The sequence below is a fragment of the Giraffa tippelskirchi genome, chromosome 1 (genome assembly GCF_054371585.1).
Source record: "Giraffa tippelskirchi isolate mGirTip1 chromosome 1, T2T-mGirTip1v1.2.pri, whole genome shotgun sequence".
Lineage (NCBI taxonomy): Eukaryota > Metazoa > Chordata > Mammalia > Artiodactyla > Giraffidae > Giraffa > Giraffa tippelskirchi.
Genome location: NC_137275.1, coordinates 140,911,419 through 140,937,111, shown reverse-complemented (window position 1 = coordinate 140,937,111; position 25,693 = coordinate 140,911,419). Strand labels below are relative to the sequence as shown.

Here is a 25,693-nt window from a genome sequence, read left to right as displayed (position 1 = left end):
GATAAGAGGACATTTTCCCTGTCAAAAATAATTATTCTATTTCATAATATGTTTGGAGCAACAACTACACTTGGCATAATCATATAAGACATTCATAATAAAAAAATGAGAATGAGAAGTTTCAGTCTATGCGATCACAGAGATTTTAGTCAAGTAAACCACCTTTGCTGTTCAGTCACTCAGTCGTGTCCAATTCTTTGCAACCCCATGGACGCAGCACACCAGGTTTCCCTGTTCTCCACCGTCTTCCAGAGCTTGCTCATACTCCTGTCCAATGAGTTGGTGATGCCATCCAACCATTGTGTCCTCTGTCATCCCCTTCTCCTCCTGCCTTCAATCTTTACCAGAATCAGGGTCTTTTCTAAAGAATCAGTTCTTCACATCATGTGGCCAAAGTATTGGAACTTCAGCTCAGAATCAGTCCCTCCAATGAATATTCAGGACTGATTTCCTTTAGGATGGACTGGTTGGATCTCCTTGCAGTCCAAGGGACTCTCAAGAGTCTTCTCCAACACTACAGTTCAAAAGCATCAATTCTTCAGTGCTCAGCCTTCTTTATAGTCCAACTCTCACATCCATACATGATTACTGGAAGGACCAGAGCTTTGACCATATGGACCTTTGTCAACAAAATAATGTCTCTGCTTTTTTTTAACCTCCTTTAACAAGGAGAATAAAGAAACTAGAAGTAAGTCCTCAAGATCCTATTAATGGGACTAATCTTGCAATCTTTTCACCAAGCATTTCTGGCTCAGAAAATAAATGTAAGAGAAGTTAAGTGGTTTCTTAATTGGTTTGCTCCTGACACTAGTTGCTCAGCTCAAAGCATCCTAGTTGTATCTGAACATTTGGCTTCCCTAACACGACACGTACACCACAAAGTCCTCTGCTATTGAAGGAAATTGTCAGCTTGCCCAGATACTTTTTGCTGTATGAGCAGAAACCCTCCTGGTTGAGATAGCATTCCTTTGTACCAGGATCTGCATAATCATTACTTCACATGCACACTGCATGCTGTTCACTGGATGTTTAGTACCTGGGAATGTCCTCCATCCAGCTTCTTGCCTGCTTTTGTCCTCACTGGCTTCCCTGACTTTTAACTCCCTCTTACCCATGTTGATATTTTGGACTTAGTGACCTATTCTGCCAGCTTTGTTTCAGCTGACTGCCTTTCCCTAAATGATCTGAACTGCTTAAAGTTCTTCCTGGCAAGATACCAAGCCTAGAGTAACAAATTCAGAATATCTATGCTTTTTTTTTAGGCCAAGTTTTCAGCCCTGCTGGTAGGCTCTTTAGTGTGTTATAGTACTGACACAGTGAGTCCAAGCTCAGGTGTCTGGTTTGCAAATTACTTCCTGTAAAACTACAAGTAAAGTTGTTTTTCTCTCTTTCTTTTAGGTTATTATTAAAATGCATAGGCATTGCTAGAGTATATGGGAAAAGTGCAATGTAATCAATGATTTATAAATCTAGATGCATATATACATAATGAGAGAGAAAAGAGGATAATATTGTATATTGTGTTTCATTATCTTGGATATATTCTAGGTATCAGTGATATAGCAAAAGATAATATGATAACCTGATCTTTAGCTACTCATGACTTAAGAGGGATAGTGTGACTTACATGGAATATGGAAAATTAAGATTATTTGCATAGAATATTGAAGCTTATTGAATTTGATGGATTACAGCTACCTCTATTATTGGAACTTCAACCTTACCTGAGAAAATCCTGCTATCCTGATCTTTTGAAAGGTAATTCTTAAAACATGTAATATTTAACATGAAAGCATTTTATTTCCATGGATGAAATAAATTAGATGGAATAAGTAGAACATGCCATGTTTTCCTCTGCTAGAATTCTTGCCTTCAGTAACAAAGTGAAGGTAGCTAACAATAAAGACTTACTAAGAAGGTTCAACTAGGCTCTTTACACATGTTAGTGCTTTTAATCTTAATAGGAGTATAATAATCAAAACATTAATAAATTTTATACAATGGGGAAAATGTGGCTTAGTATAACTGAATAAATTTCTAAAAATAAACAATTAATAGATGAAGAAGAGTCAAAATTTGAATACATGTCTACTTGACTTCAAAATCCATACTCTTTAAATTACATCCAAGTAAAAATATCTTTCTAGAACTAGACAATAAGGAATTAAAACCCTGGATAATCCTAAAATTACCCACCATGAATGTAATAAAACTTTATCAGTGGTCTCTCCATGATATTCTACTGTGCTTGCTCCAGTATTCTCATATGGGACATTCTTGATTTGCATATTCTTGGTGTATATTTTCTTCATTTTCTGTAAATTTTCCAACTGAGTGGGTCTAAGAAGCAAGTCTGCTTAGTCTGTTACCTTGTCTTTATTGACTGGTGCCTAAAACATGATAGCATTCAATGTAGCATACTTTATTAATAGAATAAAAAAGACTGTAAAGAGGGATAGACTTGTTTTTCGATCACTCATTTGCCTTGGTTTCATAGAAATCTAATGAGTATCACTAACCATTTGAATTATAGATTATTTTATGTTGGTATACTTCTTTTATTTAAGCCAGAAACATGCTGATTTAAAAAATATTTCATTGAATAGTACCTGTTTATTATTATCCTGAATTTTATAACTTATCACGTTTACCATAAAATATTGTGGAACTTAGTATTACTCCCTGGGTATAGTATCTGGTTTTAGGAATATTATAGTGGAAAAACACACTGAGTACCTACTTCTAGGTGTTATTGAGTGCTAGGAGATCAGTATTACACTGTGGCTTTGATCCTATATCTATATTTCTTGATGATATTGGGGTTAGTGGTTAAATATAACATTTCTCCAACCATAATAATTGTTTAAAATACATTGGCAGAGACTCACAAAGCTCACATGAATTTTAGCTGTCATCATTTTTCTCCTCACTAATTTCCAAGTTGGTATATAATTTTTCATTTCATTATCACTCTGTGTGCTTTTCTCTTTATATAGTGTACAATCATTTCTTTTTGAAAGAAATGATTCCTTCCTTTTATTTTGCTTCCTTTGATAGCCTAACAGTTGGATATAAGAGAATGTCACTTTTATTTATTCTCTGTTTTCTTTTAAGTGAAGGCAAGGAAATTAACACCTTGATGGAAGGAACACTCTATAGAACACATTAACATCATAGAACTCTTAAAAACATCTCAGTCTATTATTATTACTAAAATTAAAGGAACCATCATAATTTTCCACTTGTTCTAGTTTCCACCTCAATTTCCACTGTCACAAAATGATGGTAATAAAAATGATTCTTGGAAAGCAAACTGAAGCTCTTTAACATTGTAATCAGCCCCACTGAGAAGCAAGGATCAAATTTCTGCCTGTGTGAAATGATGAACTGAATGAGAACTGGAACAGACAATTAAATTACCACATATGTTTCCCTGGCTATTCAAACAACTTTAATATCCCCTTTGCTCTCAAAGAAAGTCTAGAATATTGGATATAGAAAATAGTAGTCTGCGATACACTCCTGAATAAAATTTCAATCACTAACAAACTAAAAATATGTTAAGAATAGTTTTGTGAAGATAATTTTGCCATTATTTAAAGCTTGTTTCACAAGGTGATAATTGGCAGAATTTTTGTTTTTTTAAGGGATTACCACCATTTTCTTCACCACAATGCAACTAGCGAGCTCGCTCAGTATAAGCTAAAGTATGTAGTTGACATATAGAATGTACTTTGAAAAGTTTGCAATATGATATAGACCTGCTAGAAACTATCATACTTGAAAAAAAGTAAAAACAAATAGTGAAAAACAAATATGTTTCTGCAAGGTTTAAAATATCTTCTCAGAGCTCAACTGACTAGTTTCTGTGGTGCAAGTTATTTTTCATGGTTTAGTAAGATCAGATGTAAAACTATTAAATTCTCAAGTTAACCACACAATTTTGTTATAGTTAAAATGTATGTGACCTTTCCAGATCTCTGTACGACAAAAGTGGCTATCTAAATTTTAATTCATCCTTATATTCTCCAAAAATGCTACAAAACATCCAGTAGAATAGCAACAACAACAACAAAAAGCTAAGACCCATGCTTAACCAAGCCTATGAGACACCACTGCATATGATTACAAGGTTATTAAAACCAGCAGATCAGAATGGGAGAAAACAATAGCAAGTGAAACAACAGACAGAGGATTAATTTCCAAAATATACAAGCAGCTCATACAACTCAATATCAGAAAAACAAACAAACCAATCAAAAAGTGGGAAAAGACCTAAACAGACATTTCTCCAAAGAAGATGTACAGATGGCTAACAAACACATGAAAAGATGCTCAACATTGCTCATTATTAGAGAAATGCAAATCAAAACTACAGTGAGATATCAGCTCACATCAGTCAGAATGGCCATCCTCAAAAAGTCTACAAACAATAAATGCTGGAGAGGATGTGGAGAAAAGGGAATGCTCTTACACTCTTGGGGAATGTAAATTGATACAGGCACTATGGAAGACGGTATGGAGATTCCTTAAAAAACTAGGAATAAAACCACCATATGACCCAGCAATCCCACTCCTAGGCATATACGCTGAGGATACCAAAACTGAAAAAGACACATGTATCCCAAAGTTCATTGCAGCACTATTTACAAGGCTAGAACATGGAAGCAACCTAGAAGTCCATTGACAAATGAATGGATAAAGAAGCTGTGCTACATATACACAATGGATTATTACTCAGCCACAAAAAGGAATGCATTTGAGTCAGTTCTAATGAGGTGGACTATGCCAATGCCTTTGACTGTGTGGATCACAATAAACTGTGGAAAATTCTGAAAGAGATGGGAATGCCAGACCACCTGACCTGCCTCTTGAGAAACCTGTATACAGGTCAGGAAGCAACAGTTAGAACTGGACATGGAACAACAGACTGGTTCCAAATAGGAAAAGGAGTACGTCAAGGCTGTATATTGTCACCCTGCTTATTTAACTTATATGCAGAGTACATCATGAGAAACACTGGGCTGGATGAAGCACAAGTTGGAATCAAGATTGCCATGAGAAGTATCAATAACCTCAGATACGCAGATGACACCGCCCTTACGGCAGAAAGTGAAGAAGAACTAAAGAGCCTCTTGATGAAAGTGAAAGAGGAGAGTGGAAAAGTTGGCTTAAAGCTCAACATTCAGAAAACTAAGATCACGGCATCTGGTCCCATCACTTCATGGGAAATAGATGGGGAAACAATGGAAACAGTGTCAGACTTTATTTTTTTGGGCTCCAAAATCACTGCAGAGAGTGATTGCAGCCATGAAATTAAAAGACGCTTACACCTTGGAAGGAAAGTTGTGACCAACCTAGATAGCATATGAAAGAGCAGAGACATTACTTTGCCAACAAAGGTCCGTCTAGTCAAGGCTATGGTTTTTCCAGTGGTCGTGTATGGATATGAGAGTTGGACTGGGAAGAAAGCTGAGCCTGAAGAATTGATGCTTTTGAACTGTGGTGTTGGAGGAGACTCTTGAGAGTCCCTTGGACTGCAAGGAGATCCAACCAGTCCATCCTAAAGGACATCAGTCCTGGGTGTTCATTGGAAGGACTGATGCTGAAGCTGAAACTCTAATACTTTGGCCACCTCATGCAAAGAGTTGACTCATTAGAAAAGACCTTGATGCTGGGAAGGATTGAGGGCAGGAGGAGAAGGGGACAACAGAGGATGAGATGGCTGGATGGCATCACCGACTCAATGGACATGAGTTTGGGTAAACTACGGCAGGTTGGTGATGGACAGGGAGGCCTGGCGTGCTGCGATTCATGGGGTCGCTATGAGTCGGACACAACTGAGCGACTGAACTGAACTGAACCAGCTACTATTACTGTACTTTTGTTTGCATTTCCACTTGGTCAGAGTAATTTTTTTTTTGAAGTGTTTTTATTTTTTTAATTTTTTTTTATTGAAGAATAGTTGTTTTACAGAATATTGTGGTTTTCTGTGAAACCTCAACATGAATCAGCCATAGGTATACACATATACCTTTCCTTTTGAACCTCCCTCCCACCTCCCACCCCATCCCACCGCTCTAGGTTGGTACAGAGCCCATGTTTGAGTTTCCTGAGCCATATAGCAAATTCACATTGGCGATCTATTTTATATATGGTAATGTAAGTTTCCCTGTTACTCTTTTCATACATCTCATCCTCTGTTCCCCTCTCCCCATGTCCGTATGTCTATTCTCTATGTCTGTCTCTCCATTGCTGCCCTGTAAATTTTTTTAGTACTATTTTTCTAGATTCCATATATATGTGTTAGAATACTGTATTTATCTTTCATTTTCTGACTTACTTCACTCTACATAATAGGTTCTAGGTTCATCTACCTCATTAGAACTGACTCAAATGTGTTCCTTTTTATGGCTGACTAATATTCCATTGTATATATGTAGCACAGCTTCTTTATCCATTCATCTGTCAATGGACTTCCTGATTGCGTCCATGTTCTAGCTATTGTAAATAGTGCTGTAATGAACTTTGGGATACATGTGTCTTTTTCAATTTTGGTTTTCTCAGGGCATATGCCTAGGAGTGGGATTGCTAAGTCATATGGTGGTTTTCTTCCTAGTTTTTTAAGGAATCTTCATACCGTCTTCCATAGTGCCTGTATCAATTTACATTCCCAACAAGAGTGTAAGAGCATTCCCTTTTCTCCACATCCTTTCCAGCATTTATTGTTTGTAGACTTTTTGAGGATGGCCATTCTGACTGATATGAGCTGATATCTCATTGTAGTTTTGATTTGCATTTCTCTAATAATGAGCAATGTTGAGCATCTTTTCATGTGTTTGTTAGACATCTTTACATCTTTTTTGGAGAAATGTCTGTTTAGGTCTTTTCCCACTTTTTGGTTGGTTTGTTTGTTTTTCTGATATTGAGTTGTATGAGCTGCTTGTATATTTTGGAAATTAATCCTCTGTCTGTTGTTTCATTTGTTATTATTTTCTCCCATTCTGAGATTTGTCTTTTCATCATGCTTATAGTGTCGTTTTCTGTGCAAAAGCTTTTAAGTTTAATCAGGTCCCACTTGTTTACTTTTGTTTTTATTTCCATTATTTACTTTATTGCCATTATTTATTTCCATAGGAAGTGGGTCATAGAGGATTGTGCTTTGATTTATGATATGAAGCATTCTGCCTATGTTTTTCTCTAAGAGTTTTGTAGTTTCTGGGCTTACATTTAGGTCTTTAATCCATTTTGAGTTTATCTTTGTATATGTTTTTGGGAAGTGTTCTAATTTCATTCTTTTACATGTAGCTGTCCAGTTTTCCCAGCACCATTTATTGAAGAGGCTGTCTTTGCCCCATTGTATATTCTTGCCTCCTTTGTCAAAAGGAGGTGCATGGGTTTATTTCTGGGCTTTCTATCTTGTTCCATGGGTCTATATTTCTGTTTTGGTGCCAGTACCATAGCATTTTGATGACTGTAGCTTTGAAGTATAATCTGAAGTCAGAAAGATTGATTCCTCCAGTTGCATTCTTCTTTCTCAAGATTGCTTTGGCTATTTGGGGTCTTTTGTGTTTCCATATGAATTGTCAAATTTTTTGTTCTAGTTCTGTGAAAAATCCCATTGGTAATTTGATAGGGATCACATTGAATCTGTAGATTGCATTTGGTAATATAGTCATTTTCACAATATTGATTCTTCCTGCCCAGGAACATGGAATATCTCTCCATCTGTTTATGTCCTGTTTGATTTCTTTCATTAGTGTCTTATAATTTTCTGTGTACAGTTCTTTTGTCTCCTTAGGTTGGTTTATTCCTAGATATTTAATTCTTTTTGTTGCAATGGTGAATGGGATTGATTCCTTAATTTCCATTTCTGATTTTTCATTGTTAGCACTTAGAAATGTAAGTGATTTCTGTGTATTGATTTTGTATCCTGAAACTTTTTAAATTCACTGATTAGTTCTAGTAATTTTCTGATACTAGGTTTTCTAAGTTCAGTATCATGTCATCTGCAAACAGTGAGAGCTTTACTTCTTTTCCTATCTGGACTCCTTTTATTTCTTTTTCTTCTCTGATTGCTGTAGCTAGGACTTCCAGAACTATGTTGAATAGTGGTGAAAGTGGACACCCTTGTCTTATTCCTGATCTTGGGAATGCTTTCAGTTTTTCACCATTGAGAATAATGTTGCTATAGGCTTATCATATATGGCCTTTACTATGTTGAGGTAGGTTCCTTTTAGCCCATTTTTTGAAGAGTTTTAATAATAAATGGGTGCTGAATTTTGTCAAAGGCTTTTTCTGCATCTATTGAGATTATCTGTTGGTTTTTATCTTTCAATTTATTAATATGGTGTATCACATTGATTGATTTGCATATATTGAAGAATCCTTGCATCCCTGGAATAAACCTAACTTGATTATGGTGTATGAGCTTTTTGATATGTTGCTGAGCTCTGTTTGCTAAAATTTTGTTGAGGATTTTTGCATCAATGTTCATCCATGATATTGGCCTGTAGTTTTCTTTTTTGTGCGTTGCATTTGTCTGGTTTTGGTAGCAGGGTGATGGTGGCCTCTTAGAATGAGTTTGGAAGTGTTCCTTCCTCTTCAATTTTTTGAAAGAGTTTTAGAACAATAGGCATTAGCTCTTCTCTAAATGTTTGATAGAATTCTCCTGTGAAGCCATCTGGTCCTGGGCTTTTGTTTTTGGGGAGATTTCTGATCACAGCTTCAATTTCTGTGCTTGTAATTTTGTTGTTCATAATTTCTATTTCTTCCTGGTTCAGTCTTGGAAGATTGAACTTTTCTAAGAATCTGTCCATTTCTTCCAGGTTATCTATTTTATTGCCATGGATGGAGGAGCCTGGTAGGCTATAGTCCATGGGGTCGCTAAGAGTCGGACACGACTGAGCGACTTTACTTTCACTTTTCCCTTTCATGCACTGGAGAAGGAAATGGCAACCCACTCCAGTATTCTTGCCTGGAGAATCCCAGGAACGGCGGAGCCTAGTGGGCTGCCGTCTTTGGGGTCGCACAGAGTCGGACACGACTGGAGCGACTTAGCAGCAGCAGCAGCAGCAGCAGCAGTTGTTCATAATAGTCTCTTATAATCCTTTGTATTTCTGCATTGTCTGTTGTAACCTCTCCTTTTTCATTTCTGTTTTGTTGATGTGATTCTTCTCTCTTTTGTTCTTGATGAGTGTGGCAAAAGAATGCCAATTTTGCTTATCTTCTCAAAGAGCCAGCTTTTAGTTTTATTAATCTTTACTGTTGTTTCTTTCATTTCTTTTTCATTTATTTCCTTTCAGATCATTATGATTTCTTTCCTTCTACTAATTTTGGGCTCTTTTTGTTCTTCTTTATTCAGTAGTTTTAGGTGTAAAGTTAGGTTGTCTATTTGATGTTTTTCTTGTTTCTTGAGGTAGGATTGTATTGCTATAAACTTCCCTCTTAGGACTGCTTTTGCTGCATCCCATAGGTTTTTTTGAGTTGTCATGTTTTCATTGTCATTTCTGTCTAGAAATTTTTTTATTTCCCTTTTGATTTCTTCAGTAACTTGTTGGTTATTTAGAAATGTATTGTTTAATCTCCATGTGTTTCTCTTTCTGACATTTTTTTTCTTGTAATTGATATCTAGTCTCATGGCCTTGTGGTTGGAGAAGATGCTTGATATGATTTCAATTTTCTTAAATTTACTGAGATTTGACCCGTGACCCAAGATGTGTTCTATCCTGGAGAATGTTCCATGTGTATTTAAGAAGAAGGTGTATTCTTCTGTGTTTGGATGAAATATCTTGAAAATATCAGTGAAATCCATCTCATCTAGTTTATCATTTTAAGACTTGTGTTTCCTTAGTAGTTTTCTGTTTTGATGATCTGTCCATTGGTGTGAGTAGGATGTTAAAGTCTCCTACAGTTATTGTGTTACTGTCAATTTCTTCTTTTATGTCTGTTAGTGTTTGTCTTATGTATTGAGGTGCTCTTATGTTGGGTGCATAGATATTTACAATTGTTATGTCTTCCTCTTTGATTAATCCTTTGATCATTATGTAATGTCCTTCCTTATCTCTTGTAATCTTCTTTATTTTAAGGTCTATTTTGTCTGATATGAGGATTGCCACTCTAGCTTTCTTGCTTCTCATTTGCAAAGAATATATTTTTCCATCCTCTCACTTTCAGTCTATATGTGTCTTGAGGTCTGAAGTGGGTTTCTTGTAGACAGCATATATATGGGTCTTGTTTTTGGATCCATTCAGCCAGTCTGTGTCTTTTGGTTGGTGCATTTAATCCATTTACATTTAAAGTAATTATTGATATGTATGTTCCTATTGCCATTTTCTTAATTGTTTGGGGTTGATTTTGTAGATCATTTTTCTTCTGTTGTATTTCTTAACTATTTAAGTCCCTTTAACATTTGTAGTAAAGCTGGTTTGGTGGTACTGAATTCTCCTAACTTTTGCTTGTCTGAAAAGCTTTTTATTTCTCCATCAATTTTGAATGAGATCCTTGCTGGGTACAGTAATCTTGATTGTAGATGTTTCCCTTTCAGTACTTTGAATATATCCTGCCATTTCCTTCTGGCCTGCAGAGTTTCTGCTGAAAGATCAGCTGTTAAGCATATGGGATTTCCCTTGTATGTTACTTGCTGCTTCTCCCTTGCTGCTTTAATATTCTCTCTTTGTGTTTAGTCTTTGTCAGTTTGATTAGTATGTGTCTTGGCATGTTTCTCCTTGGGTTTATCCCGTATGGGACTCGTGCCTCTTGGACTTGATTGACTGTTTCCTTTTCCATGTTGTGGAAATTTTCAACTATAATCTCTTCAAAAATTTTCCAATACCCTTTCTTTCTCTCTTCTTCTTCTGGGACCCCTATAATTCAAATGTTGGTGCATTTAATATGGTCCCAGAGGTCTCTGAGACTATCCTGGGTTCTTTTGATTCTTTTTACTTTATTCTGCTCTTCAGAAGTTATTTCTACCTTTTTATCTTCCAGCTCACTGATTCGTTCTTCTGATTCAGATATTCTGCTATTGATTTCTTCTAGAGTATTTTTAATTTCAGTAATTGTGTCGCTTGTCTCTGTATGGTTATTCTTTAATTCTTCCAGGTCTTTGTTAATCGATTCTTGCATTTTCTCCATTTTGTTTTCAAGGCTTTTTATCATCTTTAATATCATTATTCTGAATTCTTTTTCAAGTAGCTTGCCTATTTCCTCTTCATTTATTTGGACTTCTGTGTTTCTAGTTTGTTCCTTCATTTGTGTGTATTTCTCTGCTTTTTCATTACTTTTTTTTAAAATTTTTTCCCCATATTTCAAGGAAAGTTAAATTCTTTCCTTGAAGAAGGTTGAATTCTTTCTTCCTTTTGGTTTCTTCCCTCCTAAGGTTGATCCAGTGGTATGTGCAACCTTAATATAGGGTGAGATTTGTGCTGAGTTTTTGTTTGTTTGTTTCTTTGTTTGTTTTTCCTCTGATGGGCAAGGTTGAATGAGGTGGTAATCTTGTCTGCTGATGATTGGGTTTGTATTTTTGTTTTGCTTGTTGTTTAGATGAGGTGCCCTGCACAGGGTGCTACTGGTGGTTGGGTGATGCTGGGTCTTATATTCAAGTGGTTTCATTTGTGTGAGTTCTCAGTATCTGATACTCCCTAGGGTTAGTTCTCTGGTAGTCTAGTGTCTTGGAATCAGTGCTCCCACTCCAAAGGCTTGGGGCTTGATCTCTGGTCAGGAATGGAGATTCCATAAGTGGTGTGTTGTGGCATTAAGTGATATTAAAACAAATATGCAAAAATGAGAAACCGAAGTTGAACCCCAGACAAATGGCAGTTACAAAATCAGGCAAATAATAATTAAAATAATGGAATATACACATATACATATACACCCATGAGCAAAGTCAAAACAGTACAACAAAAATAAAGTGAAAAGGAAAAAAAAAAAGGAAAACTCCACAGAACTGCAAAAGCCCAAGATAGAGGCAGATGTTTATAACAACAATAAAAAATGTGACGGTGGGGGGGGGGAAGCTCAAAAGCTTAATTTGATTTCATACTGCCAAGAAAATCGACAACTACAATAGAGGGGGGAATAAAAGGAAAAAGAAAAAGAAACCCCCAAAATTCTACAGAACAAGTCAAAAAATAAGAATAATGTTTTTCTTGAGTCACTGCTGTCCTTTCCCTTGCTGGGAGGCACAGTCCACCTTACCTCCCTAGGATTCCCTCCAACACTGTGCTGATCTCTGGACCTGCTGTGTGGGCAGCTCAGATTCTAATCTGGTCCTACTCCTGTGTGTTCTTGCCTTCAATGTCCACAGCTATCAGAACTAGTGTGTTTTCTTTTGTGGGAACTCTCAGTGACACTTTATATATTTCATAGACACAGAGTCTGCCTAGTTGATTATGTAGATTTAATCTGCAGCTTGTACAGCTGGTGGGAAGGTTTTGGGTCTCCTTCCTTAGCTGCATGGAGAAGGAAATGGCAACTTACTCCAGTATTCTTGCCTGGAGAATCCCATGGATGAAGGAGCCTGGTAGGCTACAGTCCATGGGGTCGCTAAGAGTCGGACACGACTGAAGTGACTTAGCAGCATCAGCAGGCTTAGCCAAACTGCCCCTGGATTTCAATTGTGGTTTCATTTCCACCTCTACATGTGGGTCATCCACTGTGGGTTTGTTCCTGAGGCTTCCCTGGAGGACTTGGGTTTGCCCCTGTGAGGGCCAGGTGTAAAGGTGTTGCATCTGCTTCGGTTTCAGGGGTTCTGGCAGTACCAGGTACTCAGGGGAGCTGGCGGCTAGGGGAGCAGGAAATACAGTGCTCTAGAAGGGTATGACAACCAGTAGTGGCCAATACGCTCCAATATTCTTCCCTGGAGAGCCCCCTCCATGACAGCCACAGTCTACAGTGTCGCAAATAGTCGGACACGACCGAAGCAGCCCTGCATGCATAGACGCGAGATATTTTTTGCCTGTGGGAGCTCTGCCCCAGTGAGAGTTGAGCATGAAGATGGCACAGCTGCTTGGTTTACGGAGACCCTGGCAGCTCCAAGTATGCAGGGACACCCTCCACCACAGGAGTTATGGCCCTATCAGAGACTTTTTTCTAGCCTCTTGTAGCTGGCAATCAGTAGGCCTCTTTGGCCAGTCTTTCTCTGTAGCTCCACCCATTCAGACACATAGAGGGTTCCCTTGCCTGAGGTCCTTCTCTGTTGTTCAGTGCATCAGGCACATAGAGGGGGTCCCCTGGCTGGGGTCCTACTCTGCAGTTCAGGGCATCAGATGTTTGCTGGGCCAGCCTCTCTATTGTTCAGTCCCCATGTTGGCATGTGGGGAGAGAGAGGCTCTGGTGATGGCTCCACCCCCTACACGTGACTAAGTAGTATTGCCTTGCTTCCATGGCTGCCCAGCTTTCCTCCACAGGCATTTTCCTCCACAGTCTCCTCCCTTACATCCCCTCAATCAGTCTCTCACAATCAACAGCAGCCCTCGCCCTGGGATTTCTTCACAATCCCTAAACTCCAGCTCCCAGCTGCTGCACCTTCCGGGGGATCATCGTTCCTGTCCAGGGTATGTACGGCTGCAGCAAGGACTGTCTGATTCTCACTCTATTTAGGCTGCCACAGATCAGCTATTACACTCTCACCCTTAAATGTTTCTCCTCTGACTCAGACAATTGCCCCAGTGTGGGGACCGGACCCCTGCTTCAGTTCCCCCACCTCCCAAGGGCAGGTCCAGTCCTACTAACACTCCTGTTTTTCCCCCTAGTTCCTTCATCCTACCGAGTTTTGCATGGTTCTATATATTCTTTTCCTCTGATCAGGTACTCGTGTCTGCTCTCAGCTGGTGTTCTGCAAGCGCTTGTGTCTGAAGGTACATTCCTGATGTATCCATGGAGAGAGATGTACTCCCGGTCCACCTACTCCTCCACCATCTTGTTGTTTCCTAGAGTAACTTTTTAATACTGATGAATCCAATCTTACTTAATAAGCGTTCATGTGCTGGCCTATCTCCTTCCCATGTTGAAAGCTCGGATTTATGACAGTGGCAAACCAGGAAATTAATTTCAGATTCAATTTTGCAACCTGCAGTATCCTTTTCTTCAGGTATCTAGATGTTGATTTTCTACATCGATGTTCATATACCATATATGAGGAAATGATCTGGTATCTATTCCCAAAATCGTTGCTAGATCTCAGTGATCACAGCTAATATTGAGTCCTCTCAGACTCATTTCTCTAAGTTTCTGAGTTCCTTGAACTTCATCTAAGGTGGATACACATATCAATCTTTCTCATTCTGCTTTCAAAATGAAATTTCCTCTCAACCTTCTTTTCTACCCAGAGCAGGAAGCAACTCTCCTACTCCCAAGCAATTCTTGCTGTTTTCACAATATTAGGAAGCACTGTGTGCAATTTGGAATCATTCTGGCTTATTATAAGGGCTCATACTGTATTTCATTAGTGGGGCTGCTGTGAAATTATGAAACATTTTGGTGAAAATTACAAGACATGTAGACTTGTTTTTTGCTGAAAATATGCAAAGCCCTTCAGGGAAAATACAGGCAGATGGTGTTCAAGACATTTATTGTTTTCCTATGTATTTATAAACAAATACTATAGATTAAAAGTTTCAGAATGATCTTTAGGAAGTCTAGGAGCAAGTTAATATATGAAACTCAAATTAAAGAAACTGTGCTATCCATTTCCTTTTTACCAGTGTTTTTTTCTTTCCTGTATTTAACGTTTTGAAAATGTTTCAGAATTGATCCAAAATTGATCGCTGAAAAGCTCCAGAAAAACAAAAGCAGAAGCCTCTTTTTTTCCAGGTATAATTTTTGTGAGTCCTGTCTGCTTTGTAATTACACTACTAAAAATATTACTTCTCCTTCTATATATAGCCATATTGCTTGTATCTACCCAGAAAATCTTAGGTAGCTCAAATCCACAGCCATCTAGAAGTGAATTAAATTATTCACTTATTTCCATTTAAAGATCTAAAAATATAATTGATATTCTTTGTCAGTTCTTTCTGAGGAAGGCCTGTGGTTTTTGGACATTTACAGGCGCTATTTGGAGGACTTTATTGGAGAAGCAGTAGCACACGAGTAACTGTGTATTCATAGCTTCCAGCTGTTTTGGCCCATACATTACAAGCATCTGAGGCAAGAAATTATTTACTGGTTATAATAGAGTTCAAACAGGACTCTCATGCAAACCAAGGAGGTATGTTCTGAACGTATTAATCATCTGTATCTCTCAACTAATTGATTTAAACTGTTCCCTTTTACTTTGCCTAGTGCCATTTCTTTTTGTTCTCATAGCAGTCTGCCTTCTCATTCTGTCCTTTCATTTTCCAGTTTTGTTTACAGAAAGGCAGAGAAAAGGTCCAAGAGAAAGGTCCAGAGAAAAGGTGTCTGATCACCAGAGAATGTTTCTAAGAGTACGAAGTGGAAATAAAACACCTTTTAGAGCATGCGTTTGAAGATATGTTATTGATAAGCAATGCTATTTTAGTGCAAGACACTTTATTCTATTTTGACATTCAGATTAATTTTCTGTGGTTGAAGATGAACACAGATACAGGAAGAAAACAATCTATTTTAATGAAAAAGGTTAAGGTAGTGAATCATATTGTTTTTCTGACTTTTACAAATAGACATAGTCATTTCCCCCAGTATTCTCATTAGAATTGAAGTTACAAATTGAAGTGCCCATTCTTTTCACTTCTCTCTCTCCTTTGCTACATGTCCCTCATATTCTCATATATTACACAGATATATATGTCAGAAATTGCTGGGAGTCTATGAAGAGGTATATTGACTTTGAAGATGCTCCTGATGTCATGGACAATACCCAGGTGTTCATCTTAAAATTGGTTGCTCTTGAAGGATGAGCTGACATTCTTTACAGACTGTCCACATTGGTAGTTTAGTGAAAATAATTCACACTAAGGCAATTCAATGTGAAGAAAAAACAGTATCATCTACTGAACAAGTCCCTCTAGTTGGGGAGATAATTACAATATAGTTCTCTAAGTCTTTATTAACTACAAAAATAAAGCCTTTAAAATGGTTTCAGGAGTACAACACTGAAATCCTCTTCCAGGATGACATGAATTCTTTCATCATTCATTTATATCTTTTTGAGTGACTTGATTAAAAAACATTCTTGGGGTGAAGATTTTAGCTTGCAACAGAGCCTCTTAATTGCCTGAACACCCAGTCCACACTTTTCTACTTTGTCCTTAAGTAACCAATAAAATGTTTATAAAATATCCTGCAGAAATCCTGATACATCATGCCAATGGATTGAGGGATATGATTAAATTTTCCCTACAGCCAGAAGACCTAGACTATAACCCACTTTCCTCTGTTCTTCACAAGGAACATAAAAGCACCTGGCAATACCATAGTCATCGTCCCAATTTGCCTCTTCTATACTAAAATAAGTACAGGCACATGACATACCTTTTCCAGAAAACAATTCCCTGGTACTGCCCTCCTTTTTTTTTTTTTTGCCCATTTCCTGAAAAGCAAAATCAACTGTTTAAAGTCTATTCTCATAAATAGAAAAGATATCCAGATAGTAGCCAGGAAGTCCTGGAAATAGAAATTTGGTTCCTTCAGAAACCAGGCTTTTTTAAAAAAAACAAACCTGGAAGCCACTCATGATATGCTGTTGTTGCTAAGTCGTTTCAGTCCTGTCTGATTCTGTGCGACCCCATAGATGGCAGCCCCCCGGGATCCCCCGTCCCTGGGATTCTCCAGGCAAGAATACTGGAGTGGGTTGCCATTTCCTTCTCCAATGCATGAAAGTGAAAAGTAAAAGTGAAGTCACTCAGTCGTGTCCGACTCCTAGTGACCCCGTGGACTGCAGCCTACCAGGCTCCTCTGTCCATGGGATTTTCCAGGCAAGTGTACTGGAGTAGGGTGCCATTGCACAAGAACAAAAAGTAGCATCCTTGGTACCCAGTATACGTATCCCAGAAAATCAAGCACCTTAATCTTGTGCATTTTATGAAGTTTGACAACTCAGGTTGTGGAAACTGAGAGCTTAGGAGTACTCAGCTACTAAGTTAGTAGCTTTGTCACCTGATAATGAATATTATCAATATTTTTCCTTCTGGCCTATACTTACATACCAACAATGTTAAGTGGCATTTTCTTCTTTGTTTTTTTTAATTTCTTAGAGAAAATTTATTTATGTTTACAACTATAATATTGAATAAAGGGATTATATTTTATTAGCCCCTTAAAATATAAAAGGAAATGGTGGATAGGGAATAGGGAGATAAGGAGGAAAGGAAAGTTGTTATTTTCTGCAGTGTCTTCAGGGACAGCTTCAGTAACATTTAAGTGCAAACTGGAAGAAGTGGGCCATGTACTTATCTCCTCAGTCCTTATCAGTACTTGTGCACCAAATCAGTGTATTTTTTTTTTTGATTGCCTACAACCATTAGAATCTTCAATTCTATGAAACTAATGCTGACTTTGTATATCATTGACAGTGTGGCCATAGATGAGGCCACATTTCTTCAGTCCTAGGTGTTCCAGAAGTAGCTCTCCTGCAGAGACCATGCTCCTAAGTCACCTGAGCTAGCAAACCTCACTAGGTCCTCATTCTCCTTGATCTCCCCATCACTGTTGATCTGTTATGAAATGCCTTTCTATCTTGGATTTTGAGAAACTACACAATTCAGATTTTCCTAATAATTCTCCAAGTCATGCTCTCTTTTGCTCTCTTCTTCACCAACTCCGACTTCATTTTGCCCAGTAGTGCGAATTATCATGTTCTGTGATCCATCTCTCTTTCTCTGCCATCCTATTTACTGGCTAAAATTCTGGCTTTGTGAGTAGATTGCCTCGGTTTGAAACCATGACTCTGACACTTGCCAGCTGAATGATTTTGTGGAATTTACTTAACCTTTTGTTCTCTCTTCCCTTGTCTGTTAAATAAGCACAATAATAATACCTACTTCCTAGGCTTGTTGTGCAAATTAAGTGAGTTAATTTATGCAAAGCATTTAGGACAATCTGTGGCATACAAAATATGCTCAATGTGTGTTAGCCATTATTATTAGTCTTAAATGTCACCTTCTTGTACAGTAGATTACAGGTTTTTAAGTTAACAGTATAGGTTCTCAATTCTGTTCTAAGATTTATCTTTATATTTCCTGATTTATGTTGAGAATGTCTTCCTAGATCAAAATCCCAGTACCTCAAATTATTATGTCCCAACTTTACTATTTATTCTTCTCCAAATCACACCTTCCATGTTTGCTGGACCATCTATATCATTACTTTTCTTATACTATTCTCTACATACAGAAAAAGAGTCCAAATCAGAATATGCCTCCCAAACAACCGTAAATCGGATTTTTTCTTCAGAATTGCCTCATTTATTTTTAAGTAAAATTTAAAACCTAATTGGATAATACCTAAATAGATAATTATTAAAACCTAAATAGATAATTATTAATAATATTTTATACTAAAATGACTATCTTAAAACTTGATCTAGAAGCAAAACATGACAAATAAAATTTTGAGTCATAGGACAAATAAGAAAAAGGCAGTACACAACTTTTATTTCACCTTTTTTTTCCTTTTCCTTTGCTTAATATTTCTATTTTGTTTCAGCTATGACTCTAAATTACCATCTTTGTTTTTATAAATACAAACTTATAAATCTACACATGTATATGTACATATCTATAAAATGAAGAAAAAAATGTATTTACCAGAAGATCTTAATAACAGCATTCAGAGTGAGAAAATTGTACACTTCCTTGTACAGGTGCTATGAAGTTGCTGAACCTCCAACCATCACCAAAGCAGCCTTCATCATTCATGAGTGGCTGCAGATATCCTGGAAGTCACTTCCAGCTGGAAAGTATGTAAAAGACCAGAGGAAACAAAAAGAAGTGAGAAAAAGAGATAGATTTATTGCAGTTCTCTGTGAAATATGAGAACCCAGAATATGTGCCTGCTAAGAACTGCGTGTTATGTGTGTAAGACCCTGGGCTGGCCTCCTTAGGAATATATACCTATAAGAAGGGGCTTCCCTGGTGGCTCAGCAGTAAAGAATCTGCCTGCAATACAGGAGCTGCAGAAGACACAGGTTCGATCCCTGGGTCAGGAAGATTCCCTGGAGGAAGGCATGGCAACCCACTCCAGGATTCTTGCTTGGAGAATCCCATGGACACAGGAGCCTGGAGGGCTGCAGTCCATAGGGTTGCAAAGAGTTGGACACAAGTGAAGCAACTTAGCATGTATGCTCACACCTACAACACATCATGTTATTTAGGGTTCTAAGTGGGATTTGTGGTTTCTTCAAAAGAAACTCCATGAAAAAAACTGAACGATATATGATATACACAAACAGAAGATAATAGAATGTAACCCCTTAAAATTTTATTCTCTATTCTTATGGCTTGAGGTGAACTTATCCTAAACTAGCGGTATGAAGCCCCCAATAAATAATCTTTATTAAAATCCTAGTCCAGAAATCAGTATCCAGACACATACATGTAAATATAAACAATATGATGACAAATCTCTTACAGTTCTGATTCTGTGCTGTGATCAGATTTGACTTCAAAATCAGTGACAGTGAATGTAGGAAAAGATGTATTTACCTGATACTATAGGTAAGTTTCAAAATTATGCTGTTGTTTAAAAACAAGTAGATGAATCAGAGAAATGTATAGGATCAGCAAAATGACTAACCTGATTCCCATTTCCTTTCTTCCTTCCAGCTTTTGCTAATGTGTCTACTTCCTTTTCTGCTGATGCTGTCCGTTAGAAATAAGACTTCTATACTCATCATCAATAATGTGACTGCCACAGAGAAAAATCAGGCCAGTTACAATGCATGTACAAAGCTATGTAAAATACAAGTGTGGGTGTTTCAGCTTGGGTCTTATCTCATTTGAAATTGAAATATGTTTGCATGCGTGAATGTGGGAAGATTAATTATCACCTCTGTTTCAAAATAAGCAGCAGTAGAAACCCATCACATGAAAATGTGGAAGTGACATTGTTGACAGCTAACAAGAGAGGTTTTCAGCTGGAAAAGGGTGCAAACAGAAACAAATGCATTCATAGTTCTCATCTGCAGTGAAACAAAAATTGTGTTTGATACTGGTGAGCTTGCCTCAGAAAACCAGGGTCCTATTTCAGTTAGGACACTAAATGCGGCAAGATGAACCATGGAGTTTTGCCTCCCAATTATACCAATGATTTTACATTTTCAAAGCAGTACAGCTCTCACTTTGGTTTCTTCCCCACTAAGAGAGGGAAAACCCTCAAAGGCCCACCACTGACTAGCAAGGTGGCAAAGAAATTAATCTCTCTAAGCCTTAGTACCCTCCTCTATAAAATGGACCTACTAAGTACATACTTAATTCATAGAGGCGATGTGAGTCCATCGTGTACTGGTACAAACAATTAGCATAATTTCTGGCATGTAATAAGAGCTCAATAATTGTTAGCTACTGCTATTTCAAAGTCATCCCACTACTCTAGGACATCTAAAACAAAAATTCTGGCTTCCTGTCTGAATGCAGGTCTATCTCAAGTAGAAAAGGTATTATCCTTTCTTCCTAAACTTCACTAATTATAAGAGATCATTTTGATGCTTCATTCTGTAAAGATACCTCTTTTGTTTTGTTTTGTTTTAAATGTCATGTCAGGATCCCCATAGTTAATATCAGGTCTTTAAGAAAGATCCCTGGGGCCGTTTGAGCACTGGCATTGTGTAACCCAGGTCTTATTACGGATTTCTTTTATTAATGGGGACGTTTGAAGTTAGCAAGTCTGCTGTCCATACCATGCATTAAGATAATGAGATGAAAATCATATAAATTCAAATCATTTGGCCCCCTACCTCATCTCTACTTCTCTCTCAGTTTTTGTAGCACAATGACATAAAGTACCACTTTTGGAGGTGAGCCTGCCTCATGGTTAATCATCCCCATGCACGCTAAAATACACCACACTATAATTTAACATGAAGAACAGCTAGGGGTTGTGTTGAAACTGTCATGACTCACAGAAATCTACTAATTTTGTCCTGTTCACCTTCATTCTATAACTTTGCAAGAATTTCTGTTAACATTGGCAAGGGTGGGGAGAGTAGAGGGGAAGAAAGAGAAAAGAGACTCTTTGTGAAATGGCACCTCGAGTATGTGCCATTGATAGCATCTTCCTGACTCCCCAGGCAAGCTCTTTCTGAGCCATTCTAAGCCCTCCAGAGACAATTTCTTTTATGAAAGTCAAGCTTCCTTCTATCAGGTTCTCACATGTTCAACAATGGCAATCATTTTTGAAGCTGAAAGTGTTGTTTGCTATCTTGATGTTGCTGGTGCTGCAAGAGGCAAACAAAGTCAGCTTGATTGTTTTAGGTTTGGATTAATCTGGAGTGTATAGAGAAACATTTTAAAAGACTTATTTTGACTATCAAAGTGAGTCGATATGACAGCAGTCATCAGGGGAAAAATGTGCACCATGCAAACACACAAACATCCCACAGCAACCAGCTCCTGCTACTTTGCAGTAGCACATTTGAGGGGAAATTGCTTTCCTGAACAACAGTGAGAAAGAGAGCATTTCTCCAAGTTACTGAGGAAAAGATACAACCTCAGAGTTACACCCAGGATGACATAGAGTAAAAGGAGTTTGGAAATAAACTCTTAAAGCACATAATCTCACTACATTATTCTGTGATTTGGTATGCATGTGTTGGTGAAAATGTAATTATTTATAAACCATTCACAGATAGCCAGATAGTAGTCTATTGTGCCCAAATAAATTAATAGAAAAGGGTAATTTGGGTTAGGAAATTGGGGAACAATGAACTAACATTTAACAAAATAAAAAGTAAAAGCAAGATTAATGACTAGCTATGGTAACATTTACTTGCTGAAAGCAGTTTGAGAATACAGCTCAACTACCTAAATATGAGTTTGTGAATGAAAAGCTACCTAGGCCATTATAATTATATTATGAGGTGCCTTTTTAGATTTGTCATTCAGGTAAGAAAACTCCCATTAACCTGGCATGGAAACTGCATGACTCCTCACCAAAATGCATGAAATTAAAGATGGATTTTTGCTATTACTTCCAAATAATCAAATTTCTATTTAATCAGTTAGAAACATCATATGACTGCCACTTTTCAAGAGAAATTAAATCTGCCAGCGTTTATCCCAGCAAAATATTGATGTCTACCTAAACACAATTTGCATTAACCGGCTCTCTTGTTAGAAAAATAGAGCAAAAAGTACCAACTCACTTTGGCACAAACAAGTATTATTTGGAAATAGCAATCCTCAATATGTTTCCAAGAGGTAGACATACTTGCTGTATGATATGAAAACAAAATGCTGCAATTTATTCCTGTTGCTTAAAAAGAATTGTACAGAATTCTCTTTCAGATCATCTAGAGAGACTATATAAAATCATACTTTAAAGCACTTCTAAAAGAAAATATTCAGAATACTTTTTTCTATATGTTTGTAGAAAAGTCTTCCTCTTAGTTAGAGTCCTATGCCAGGAAACAAAACATATTTCAGGTTTATTATAGAGATAAATATTTTAAAAGATCATAAAGGTAACAAAATAAAAGTAGACATTCATCTTGTTTGAGAAGCATTCTTATAATTTTAAAGGTACCTGCTCAGAACTTCTACCAAGAATACAGACTTATCAGAGGAAAGCTTCAGCTTCATACCCACCTCAGGGTAAGAGCTGCTCTGGAACGTGATCCTCCCTTTAATACTAGGAGGGAATCGCAGGTGGCTCAAACAGTAAAGAATCTGCCTGCAATGCAGGAGATCCAGGTTCTATCCCAAGGTCGGGAAGATCCCCTGGAGAAGGAAATGGCAACCCACTCCAGTATTCTTGGTGGAGAATTCCATGGAGAGAGGAGCCTGGCAGGCTTCAGGAGGACTAGTTCAAGCAGGCCTGCAATGAGGTCCCTGATCTATAATTCTAAGCAAAAGAAAATTCGTCCTGAGATATTTTAGAGAGAGTAGGCCTAATCCTATAGTCTTGATTTATCTCTGTTCTATTCATGAATATGTATTCCTAGAATAATTTTCCTTATTATTTCACTTAGAGAGCTTGGATACCAAGTTTAATTTTCTTCTCTCCAAGAATACCCTCTAGGTACAATAGAGGTCAGGGCCCTTCTAGTGGTCAGGGCCATTGAGGTTGGTAGAGGCAGAAATGTAACTTTAATTAGGCCAATAAAAAAGGCTTATGAACATGGGGAGGATGAGGAAGACCCTGAGATGGACCAGGGACAGCATATTATTTCCTTTTCTTGATGTTCCCCACCAGTCACCTTCCTCCCCTCCCCCACTATATGTCACCAACAGCTTCTATGCTCACCCCTTCCAAACCCTGCAGAGAGAAAAGGGTTCTTCCTACCCCACTGCACTTCCAAAAGATTTGGGGGAGACAGAAATAGATTCTGATTGGCTTGAACACACGTTCAACGTTATCTGTGGTCAGTAAATGACGTGTTACAAATGTCAGACTCTGCTTGAACCGCATGTGAAAGATAAAGAGTTTCCCCAAAGGTTCCAGTTGGGGAGAAATGGTGATGCAGGTCTGCGTTATCAAAGAAAGTTAAGGGAGTGGGGATAACAGAAAGCATTGATCCCTGCTACATCTTCCTGTGCCATGGGCAGATGGCTATTAGGGATACAATTCATCAAATTAAACACATTTACATATGTTTGATTTCTCTGCCATTTACCAAATTCACCCATTCCTCAGAAAAATACAAAATTACCTCTGTGTGCTTACACTCTCTGCGGGAGGTTCAGAGGCCAAGATAAAACACAGAAAGCTTAGAAACCCCAAACAGAATATGGGTGCGCATTGTACTGGATGGGAGACAATATAGAAACCAACTTTAATTTTTCAAAGAATAATTGACATGACCTACTGCAATCCACAGGAAAAAAGAAATTCCTAAATCAGGAAATGAGTCCTAAACTGATTGAGTGTATTGAATGGCAATTCTAGACTTTTGTAATTGCCATAATATAGAAAGCAGGATCTCTAGGCAATCAAGGGTTGGGACAAAGGGAACTCCTCATTACTTCTCCTCACCCTTCAGCCTCAGCACTCCTGTCACTGTACCTCATGGAGATTTCATGAAAATGAAATGAGCTACTATATATTTTAATGCATTAAAAACATTTTAATACATTAAAAACATTTTAATGCTTCCCAGGTGGCGCTAGTGGTAAAGAACCCGCCTGCCAATGCAGGAGTTGTGGGTTCAGTCCCTGGGTCAGGAAGATCCCCTGGAGGAGGATATGACTACTCACTCCAGTATTCTTGCCTGAAGAATCCCAGGGACAGAGGAGCCTGGCAAGCTATAGTCCATGGGGTCACAAAGAGTCCTACATTGTCACGGTCTTCGTAGACCGGGACCTGGGGACTGGAGTAGATGAGAAGAAGGACGCAGGGGACCCAAGTCTCGAGTGAAACAAGGGTATTTTATTGGCAGAAAAGCATGCTTATATATCTTCAATAAAATGATTACTCAGCCATTAAAAAGAATGAAACTCCACCAGTTGCAGCAAAATGGATAGTCCTAAAAGGTCACTGAGGGGAGTCACTGAAGGGAATCCAAGCAGGTGCCCTTTCCCATGATCTGAGTCCTGAGAACTGCGTGCAGCTCTGCTCGTCCTGTTTTCCAGGAACTGATAAGGAACAGAGAGTCCTGAGAAACGGCACACAAAGGAAGAAAACAACATATTGGATCCCTTAAAAGTTGAACGTCACCTGACACTACATGACTGGAGCGACTTAGCATGCATGCTTGTTAAAACGCCTATCAATAATTTTGACACAGAGATACTTGATAAAATTCAGTTCCCTTATTTTGCCTTTTTTTCCCCAGAAAAGAGTTAACAGAGCAAGACTAAGACTGCTATAAAGTCCTGCTTGCAAGATTGGTCCTTGGCTAACTTCTTAGAATTTGGCTTTCTTGTAGGTTCCCACCATTCCCTGACAGATATTATTGGCTCACTGTGCCTAACCTGTGCAAACTATATGGTTTATGCTGAACAACCACTTTTCTTCTGGGAATCTCAAATTTTCATCCATGCTAGGCAGAGGGTGCTTTTCTAACCAAGCCCCAAGAAAAACCTTGGGCACTGAGTCTCTAATGAGCCTTCCTGATAGACAATACGTCATAATTTAATTCTAGGTGTTACTGAGGGGATCCAACCCAGCCTTAAAATTTCTAGTCACAACGCTCCAAATTCAGTTCAACTTTCCAAAATCTCTTGTATACTAGCCTATGGCCTATATCCTATTAGTTCTACATAAACCCCATATGCTCAGGGACTATAAACCTGAATATACACCTAGAGTAATATTGGATTTAGAATAGCAGTCATTCTTTCTATGATAATTTACCAGTAGAGTTAGTTACCTAGATAAAGAAAATATAACCACATATTCTACGTATAAAATTTCAGACTATATCCCTAGTTAAGTAAACATATTTTACATATGTAATTAATGCCCAAGGGTTTATGTCATATGCATAGTTATAGCAGTTTTCATCTAGAGAAGTTTTACATCAGGTATAGCCAAGATGACTACCTGAACCATACCAAAAAAAAAAAAAAAAAAAGAAACTTGTAGAATGCCTAACTTTTGAGCAATGCTCATT

The 25,693-nt window shown here is 37.8% G+C and overlaps 1 long non-coding RNA gene across 1 annotated transcript in view; it reads left to right on the top strand.

Annotated features, from left to right (window-relative positions):
* The window catches only part of LOC145538038 (uncharacterized), a 67,895-nt gene that overhangs the window by 39,635 nt on the left and 2,567 nt on the right, over positions 1–25,693 (top strand). Inside the window, exons 7-8 of the long non-coding RNA XR_014076595.1 lie at positions 1,695–1,758; positions 19,749–19,850. This is a non-coding gene — a long non-coding RNA (uncharacterized LOC145538038). The remainder of the gene's footprint in view (positions 1–1,694; positions 1,759–19,748; positions 19,851–25,693) is intronic.